Source organism: Drosophila erecta, unplaced genomic scaffold (genome assembly GCF_003286155.1).
Source record: "Drosophila erecta strain 14021-0224.00,06,07 unplaced genomic scaffold, DereRS2 tig00000000-arrow-pilon, whole genome shotgun sequence".
NCBI classification, from domain to species: domain Eukaryota; kingdom Metazoa; phylum Arthropoda; class Insecta; order Diptera; family Drosophilidae; genus Drosophila; species Drosophila erecta.
This window is the reverse complement of record NW_020825194.1, coordinates 13206170-13215477: the sequence shown is the minus strand read 5'-3', so window position 1 is coordinate 13215477 and position 9308 is coordinate 13206170. Positions and strand designations below refer to the sequence as shown.

At 47.6% G+C, this 9308-nt stretch overlaps 1 pseudogene; it reads left to right on the top strand.

Moving 5' to 3' along the window:
• Window positions 1-1593: 1593 nt before the first annotated feature.
• Window positions 1594-2280, top strand: LOC26526127 (annotated as a pseudogene).
• The last annotated feature ends 7028 nt before the right edge of the window (window positions 2281-9308 follow it).

Genomic DNA, 9308 nt, shown 5'->3' with positions numbered 1-9308 from the left:
AAGTCCATTGGAGTGTTATCGATGGAATTGGCTAGGGTTACCGAAACCTGATTACATTCGTTGTGGCCAATATGAAGCGGATTATGTGGGTTGCCGTTCAAGTCCGGGGTTGATCGCTTTCAAGGCGCTGGCAACTGCGATAATCCCAGTCATATTGCCTCTAATTAATGGCGTTCACATGATGGTACATCGGCGGCGATGCGCCTCCAAAGGTCGCATTTCCTCCATCTGGCGTTATTACAATCGATTCGGAAGGGAAAAATTATAAAAGCATAATTATTCAAATGGTGGTAAGTAAATAGACATCAAGTCCGCTCGACTTGAAAACTAATTAAGAGTATTGGCAAGCTAACAAACATTTTTCTTTGCGCTGTTGTGTGGCAAAAGCAATCGTCAAAGATTTTCCCACTGGCCAATCTGAGGCGGCATTCTGTATTCTGGCACTCGCATCTGGTATGCAAATCTCATGAGCTATTGGCAAAATTAAACTTTCTAAACGCTGACATGTAATCCCCGAGCTGGAGTCGCCGTCTGCTGGTAATCCTTTTTTCGCAATTAACAACGCATACGCATGTCAACACAACAGCGGGCAGCCTGGTGCTCATTCTCGTCCTCGTCCTCGTCGCCACCCTGATGCTCATCCTCATCCTCATCCTCATCTTCATCCTCTGAAGCCGCAGAACACTCAGACGAGCCAAGGAGCAGGAGGAGCTGCTGCCCAGACACTGTGCCACATAGCCCAGCCGATCCCATGCCCATTCCACGTCTAGCTGGCCAAGATTAATGGGCGAGTTGCGTTCTGCTGCGGCGACTTATGGAAATTCATCATTATCTCGCAGCCAGCAGCTCTTCAGCTACAACTGGCTGGTTTAATGAGTTCCCGAGCGATGTTCAATCCAACTCATTAGCTGCACTTTCCTGCTGGCCAAAAAGTGCAAATGTGTCTCCTGGATACTGTGCCGCATTTGTATGTATATCCACTGTATATGGACATGGTTTGCGGACTCGTGTGCGTATTTGTCATTGTCAACATGGCTGTAGTACATCCGAATCGGAGGAGCTGGTGGACTGGGAATGGCACTGGGACTGTGACTGTGACTGGGAGATGGCAAGCAGCTGCTCGGGCTTTCGGGCAGGTGATTAACATAAACGCCAAGTGTCATGTTTTGCACTTTACTAAGCATAGTTTTCCTTTTCCCTCTTTTCTCCGTTCGACTAGCAAATTGTGCGGATTCTAATGGCCGCTTTCCAGGGCAGTTTTCCTAATCCGAGACTTGGCACGCGCTCCGAAAACTTTGAGCCATAAATCACGGCGCTTGCCAAACAAACAAGACCGCAACCGCAGACGGGCAAACAAAAATCAGAAAAAAAGAATAAAAACAAAGTACACACAAGTCCGAAGGACCGAGAATGAATCCTTGGCTGGTCCACATCCACCTTTGATAAATTCAAGAGCACGCACTTTTGATTTAGGCAAATCCCCACTCGGATATGTGAGACTATATCATGCATTGGCAGAAGTCGGCGGATCGGATGGGATCGGATTGGAGTGGGTGTGACTGTGGGTGTGGGCGGAAGAAATCTCCATAATATATGCCGGAACATATTCAGCACACAAATTGCAGCCAGCAAGGCGTCCGGATGCGGACTCCTGACCAGTCCGGATTCTGCTTCACAGGATTGCAATATTATAATTCAAATTTATGCAGCCACGAAGGAACCCTTTTCACACGCACTTTCTTATCGACAGCGAGTGATTGGGTGGCTGGGTGGCTTGGGTGGCTTGGCTGGGGAAGTGGAAGGTTGGTGGGGGAGGTGGATAAGGACATTCACTTTCTGGCAAATGGAAAACGAGAAGACTGGCGGCGGAAACGGAAATGAAGCCAAACGGAACAAGAAAAACAAATTTACAAAATGAAAATGCCACACATTCACGTGGAGCGGGGGCATCCCCACGGTATTCGTTTGGCGATTTGCCTGTCACAGGGTTCGCAGAATCCCCTTCGTCCTTCTTCCCTTCCGCTGCCCAAACTCCGATTCTCCTAACTCACCAAATATCGTTGCTGTCGCCGTGGCTGCCACTTGTTTTATTTATTGCTTTTTTAACCCTTTTTTTGGGACTCGACTCGGCTCGAATCGCCGTCGCTTGTTATTCTCGATTTCCCCCAGTCCTGGCCAAATGGAATCGAACCAAGCCATTTCCATTCCGCCCACTCGAGGGGCGGAAAAGGAAAAGTTTCGCTTTTGCAGCACGCAAGCTGCAATCGAACGGCCGCTTAATGAAGTCGCCGCCAAGTTCATTCGAAATGCATCGATTTCCTGGCCTCCGCTTTTATCCTAATGAAAAGAAAGTGAACTCTGGATCTGGGCGATTTGCATAAGCCTAGTGGCACTTAGGCCAGCGGGTAAAGGTCAACTGGGAAGCTGGCATAGCAGCTCCTCTAAATCTTTGAGTTAAATTACTTGAATCTAATTCATTATTAGATTTTTCTAACCTCTTATGGCAGTAGGTTTCTCTACACTTTGCATTGCATTGCAACATAAGCTTTAAAAATCCACTTGAATTACGCTATCAAGAGGTCATGAGGCATAAATCAAATCGTAAAGGTTTCGCTCAATTTGTGATTATTTTTCGCACTTCAGCCAAATAAATTGTCGACAGACATTTGGCTACAATGTACGAGAGACCACAGAATTAAGTTGACATTTTCGAATATTTCGTCTGGCATTTGCGGTGCGCTCCAATCAGGCGAAGTGGTCAAGGCTCCCACCTGGCGCTGGCTAATCTCCATCTGCAAGATTGACATTCCTCCCCCCACACGGCTGCTCCAATCATAAATTGGCAATCCTTAAAGAGCAGCAGCACAAAACGGAGGACGGAGAACAGAAAACAGAAACCAGCGTCCACTGGCCGTTGAGCAACTTCATTACACGGCAGATCCCAGAGATTCGGCTTAATTGAGACGCAGTTCGTCTGGCAGTTGCCAGTTGCCTGGCCAAAGTTAGCAGCTTTTTCATTAGTTATATTAATTGAATGGCAAACACACGGCACCAACAGAAATAGAAAAAACCCACAACAAAATCCGTTAATTTTTTGTCGCCAATTTGGTGGCCAACCACCAAGGCAAAGCCACTTTTTTGAACCATTCGTTTTTTATGTTTTTGTCACACTCTGTTCGGAGTGGATGTTATTATGGGGTTTGGTGGGGGAATCCGGGGAAATCGCTTTATTGCAGATGATATATGGGCTGATGCCGCTGATGACCTCATTGGCGGAGCCCAGAGTGCACCGCAAAAATATTTGGGTTCCTCAGTTGCACTCATTTCCCATTTCAGCACACAATATCTGCGGTGATTGTATCTCAGTTCCGTCAGATACTTCAGTTGGGCAGCCAGGACTTTTCTTTCCGTGCTGGGATTAAGCAGAACCTGGACGGCTGACCATCTGCCCCTCAGCCTGGCTAATAATTTGACTATGTTCTCCATTTTTTCCTGTGCTACCTGGCTGTTTGTTTTGCCTCGCGCATTCTGCCTGCATAATGACAAAAGTTTGCACTACAATCTGGGAGTTTTGGCCCCGGCTGCCCACTGCGGGCATCCAGCTGCTCGGAAATACATGGCTCCTCGGTGGTCAGCGTCCATTTGTCCACTTGTCCATTTGTGCGCTGCGCAGTCGAGATGACAATCATTTAATTAGAAACTTTCCCATAGGCTGCGCGTCTGTTTGTTTGCCTTTTCTTTTCCCGCTCCCGCTCCCGCTCCCGCTGTTTTTTATTTGTATTACTTTTTTCTTATTTTAATAAGTAGTTTTGCGAGCTGTTAATTAACTTGTTTGAACAGGTGTGAAAAAGTTGTCATGGGATGCGATGGGCTGGGTTGGGGCTGAGGGGCGTCCAGTAATTACAGTTGGCCAACTTTTCAGAAAGCCCGGCCTGGCTGCTCTTTGTCCGTTCCTCATATTTGCATAAAGCAGCGGTAGCAACAGCAACATCGCCGCCTTTTATGCATTCTGCAGTGACACTCATCATGGCATTGGATGAGGATGGGAGGCAGCCGGCGGACTGCAGACTTGCAGAAATTAAAAATTCCGATCGGAATTCCCCGATAAGTTGTCGCCGCAGAAACAATTAAATATCGCTGGCGTCGTCCACGACACGATTGGCATTTGTTATAGGCGCCTCGGTGCTCGCAAATGCGTAGCAATTGGCGCTACATTTGGCCACGGATCTGCGCCGCTGGCACCTCAACCGGTGACTGGGTACCTCCATCACCATCACCTCCAGCTCTCCAGCTCTCCAGCTCTACAGCTCCCCAACTCCCCAGCTACGTGACCGATCGCCGTTCGCGATACGCTGCCAGCGATCCCTGGCGACTATTTTGGGCTCGGGCCATTGGAGCACCGGTGAAACCCAGGAAGACTGGCATCCGCGACTCCCAGACAGGCGAGTCAAAGTGTCAGGGCGCCAAATGGAGCGCTGGAGCGCTGGAGCGCTGGAGCGGCGGATTTGCCGTTTGACTGATGATCGTGATTAGGCGGCGATCGGAGACCCAAGAGCTGCAAGAGCTGGGAACCCAACTGAACCAGATCAGGCACTGCGAGAAAATCTGTGCTCAAAGTGGCCATGGGATGGTAGTAACAGGGTTTGCTATCTAACTGCTGTTTTATTCAGCGTACATAAACATATTTTCGTGAACGAATGACTGATATGAATCGTACTACTATGTGGTTTGATTATAAAGTAATATATACTTCTTCAGAACTACAGGAGGAGGAACCCCTCCAACAGATCCCAGGAACGTTCTAGGGCGGGAACCGGAGATCGGCCAGGTTCATTAAGCGAGCGCTTTGTATAAATTATGCTAATGATGCTTCAATTGATTTGTAATAAAAATCCAAAACGCTGCAGCACAAGATAAATATGCTCGGAGCACGCACTCCGCCGGCATCGGATCGCATGGAATCGGAGGACGGGAACAGGAATCGCTGGATTGAACTGGAGCTGCGATTGGAGACACCGCGACGGGATGGGTTGGGATGGGATGGGATGGGATGGAATGGGGAGCACCTCCTGCTGCATGTTATGTGTTGTGGTCTGTTGTCCGCCCGTCGTCGCCGTTGTCCCCCAGCGGCGTTTTTAGTGCTGCAGCTGCAACATCGCAACAGCGCAGCGACATGGCCAAGTTTACATAATTAGAAAGCCGGCGCACATGCTGCCGCCCCCACTCCAGCACATCCACTGTGCTACCACTGCTACACTTTCCACAGCCAATTTGGTGGTGCAGGATTTTCCGTTGCGCCAGACAAGTTCAAGTTTGCCGGCTTTGAACCCTTTCACCAATTTCGCACACTCTGCCACTTTCGGCGCTGCCGTGGCCCAGCTGCTGCAATTAATGCTCCGTGTGGGCTGAGGATTCAGGATGCCACCCACCCACACACACACACACACTAGCTCCTTTCAATCCCCCGCCTAGCCATGTGTGTGTGTGTGTGTGTGGAAAATTGAGAAAACATGCCTAATTTCGTGTAATTGCTATTTGATTTATTGCAATCTACAAAATTTGACTTTTGGCGCAGTCTGCGCCGCCGTCGTCAAGTTGCCGGAGTTGTTCCGTTCCGCTCCCCGGGATGGCTGGGATCAAGCGGCCTTATAGCTAGTGCTCACTGTAGCCGTTGGTCGTGGCTGGTGGCCTTCCACCCACCCAGATGTTGGCTACGCTTTCTAATGAGTAATTTGGCCAACGGAGCTCCTTGTTAATGATGTGCGTGAGTGGGTGGCTGGTTGGGGATGCGTGATAGGATTTCAGAGACAAGTAATTGCCAGTCCAAGACAGCTGCGGGCCAAGATGTAGCGCCTGTCAGCCAGCAGCTAATAACGATTCCCTGCACCTCGGCCACCAACTTATAGAGTCGTTTAGACGGTATGAGCTCCTCTTGCAAATTCACGGGGCAAGTCCTGCGGGCCTTTTATGACATTAGGTGCTACTGAATCACCCGTCGGAAAGCGACGGCAATTACAGTGGGCAACAAACTGGGTTTTTAAAATCTATTTAGAATGGTAAGGGTAAATAAAGTATAATACACTTTGTTTCAAATACATAGAAGTATAAGCTTCATAAGAATTCACCCAGTTTTTAAATGTTTTTTTTCGAGATCTTCAGCAGCAAAGCAGTGCAGTTGAGTGTAGCCACCCAGTGGAGCCGCGGGCATGTGGAGTCCTAATGAAGCCCACCTATATGGGCAGAGTCTCGCCTCCGATTCCGCTCCCTGGAACGCCACCAGCTCCTCCGGCCATTAAGCTGGAAAAGTGCTCGTGTCTGATGGCTTTTTGCGCGCGTTGACAATTTTCCTGTGTGATGTGCTCAAGATTGATGGCCTGCAATTATCGGCGATGAGGTAATTTATACATGCAAGTGTGTGTCTGAGTGCTCACACACACGCACACCATTCCAAGTGGCAAGGTGTGCCTGAGAGTGTGTGAATTCAATTAAAATGAAGTGCAGTGCCATATTTTATGCAGCAATTGGAATTGAAATTAAAAACTAAACATCGATTTCGAAAAGCACAACCACAATGAGGGGCGGGGCAATTGTAGTCTACAGGGGTTAAGGGTTAGGGGTTAAAAGAAAGTGCTCAATACCCGCACACACACACACACACGCACGTATGCATATGAGGTGGTGTGGCAATAACACAAATTACGCAACATATGGTGCCAATGATGTTGCCCTTTTTGACGTTCGAATGTGTGCGAGTGAGTGTGTGTGATTGCGGCACAATCCTTTTGGCTGTCAGTGATTTTAATGCCTTTATTTCTCCGCCACTTCCTTTCGCCCTTTTCTTCATCGTCCCTCGCCATTTGGCTGCTCCTTTTTTCCACTTTCGACGGGCTTTTTACTTTTTTAATCTCAGGTGACGCCGCCTGGGTGTCGTAAATCAACCTCACCACCAGCCGACGGAGAAAGGGGTTGACTTTCTCCACCCCTCCTCCTCTTTGGCTGTGTGTGTGTGTGTGTGAGTGTGCGATAATTGAGTTGTGAGTGCGTGTTACAAGACTTTCGAAGGTGCCTACATTGTATTGCGAGGAAACCTTAAAATGTTCTACTTCCCAAAGAAATTTCGTCTTGGTGACCAAAATAAAACTGTATTTTCACCTGTATAAAACAGAAAGAGTTCTGTGTAACTTTTCCTCCTGGCATTCTGGTTATATTGATATGCGGCGCAGGAAGCTGCGAATTATTGGGCACTTCGATAAGGGAAACAATGGGAACATCCCGGCACTCAATGCTAATTTCCGCGAACATCCTTGGCACCACCCGCGGTGGCCCTTTCATTTTGCCATTAGTAGGAATTCCACTTTGTGTTCGGGGCTCTGGTGCCATAAAGAATTATAAAATGTCTTAATGGTCGCGTAACAATTTCAACAATGAAAACGCGCCCCGAGAGGCGACACTAATCGCCAAACGAAATGAAATTTACACAAAAGTTTTCCCCTTTCCTTCCAGGGAAAGCCCATCCTCCGGCCGCCTGGATGCCACTGACAAAGGCCAGAGATGGTCCTTAATTTTTGTGTATCCTGGCTCTGCCAGCGGAAAGTGTTAAACATGTCAGGGAATTTGTTTATTGGGCTTTCCGGGATCTTATGCTCGGCCGGGGTTTCTGCGAATCGAGTGGAGATGGGCATCTGTTTGCGGCCAAAGTTTTGGCCTACTCGCAATTTCTAATTAGCCGGCTGCGAGTTTAATTAAAATTGAACATCGGCTCTGCGCGGCAGCACTTAGGCCAGGTGGCTGGGAGAGCGGATTTCTGCTGCTACGCTAATTTTAATTAGAGAAAATTGCACGAGCTTCGGACAGGGCCTCACTGCCGAATTTCCACCTTTTCCGCTTTTCAAAATGGCCGCCAGCGAGCGCAATTACAATTAGTATTGCATACTTTCAAGGGTAGCACATAACCTCAAAGAGCGGGCGACTGGCAAATGGCATTAAATAAAACTTAATTGACAATTTGAAGAGCCTGCCGATTTGGGTGGAAAGGGGCAACCGAGTTGCCATTGCACCAGTCAATTAAATTCACCGCCACTGCCACTGCCACTGCCACCGACAACGAGAACAACGTATTGACTTTTGCATTAATTTGCGAAAATTCCAACAAACAAACTGCACAAATTAAAAATTGAATTGACAATAATTTAGCACTTCTCGGCATTTATCGGCCCGCTTTTCCAGCTTCCCAAGCCAAACCAAACAAAATGGCGTTTTAACGCCAACTGACAGCTCAAGTTAAAAATGTCTGCTTATCGAATTGAAAATTATTTAAATATGCGTTGCTAATTAGGCAGCGGACAAGTTCGCAGTTTCCCGATTGCCTAAAAGGGAAATGTCCAGTCAGGAATTGGATTTTGGGGTTTCGGATGGAGTGGCTATAATTATTCCTTTGACAACTGGAAATTAGAGGGAAAGTGGTGAAAATAAAGGCTTTTGTGCAGGTAGACCCCCTGTTATACTCAATTTAATAGGTATTCAATGTTCAGGTTTTAAATTTATTATTAATAAAATGTAGATAAGATCGAAAAAACAAATAAGCAGAAAGTTTGAATATTCCTTAGCTGTCATCATCGTTCAGTTAGAGTATCAAGCTCACGGATCCGCAAATGCAACCAAACTTTTGGGGCCAACAATTCGGCGGACATTTGGAGTTCTCGGAATGTCAATTTAGGGACAGGATATACGCCAAAGTTTAATTATGCAAACAGTCGGAGGCAGCCGCACTTTCGGTGGCAGGGGCAGAGTGGCACAACTGACCGAAAATGATATACAACTAATTTATTTTCAATTTTCGGAAATCATGAGCGCTATTAAAATGTTAGTTGTCCGACGGGGAAGGCGTTGGCCATGGATATGGATATGGATATGTATATGGATATGGATATGGACATGGTTATGGTCATGGAGTGCTCCGTAATCTGGCTGGCTGCATTAGAGGGTAGGCTGCAATGTGGCATGAAATTGGCACAGGACACCACCGCGGCAGATGTGGTGCGCATGTGGTTGGCTAGGTGGTTGGGTGGTTGGGTGGTTGGGTGGTTGGGTGGTTCCATGGAGTCCCTGCAAAGCGAGGGGAGTGGGCATGGGGGCTTTTTATTTTTGCATTAACAGCAACAAACACGACAATGAAATGACAACTGAAATGTCCGATACGCAAATAATATGCAATTTTATTTTATTTTAAACAAAGGATGAGTCCGCGTGGGATTGGATGGGTGTGGGTGGATCGGATTGGTATTGGGATTGGCTGGCTGACCGGCTGA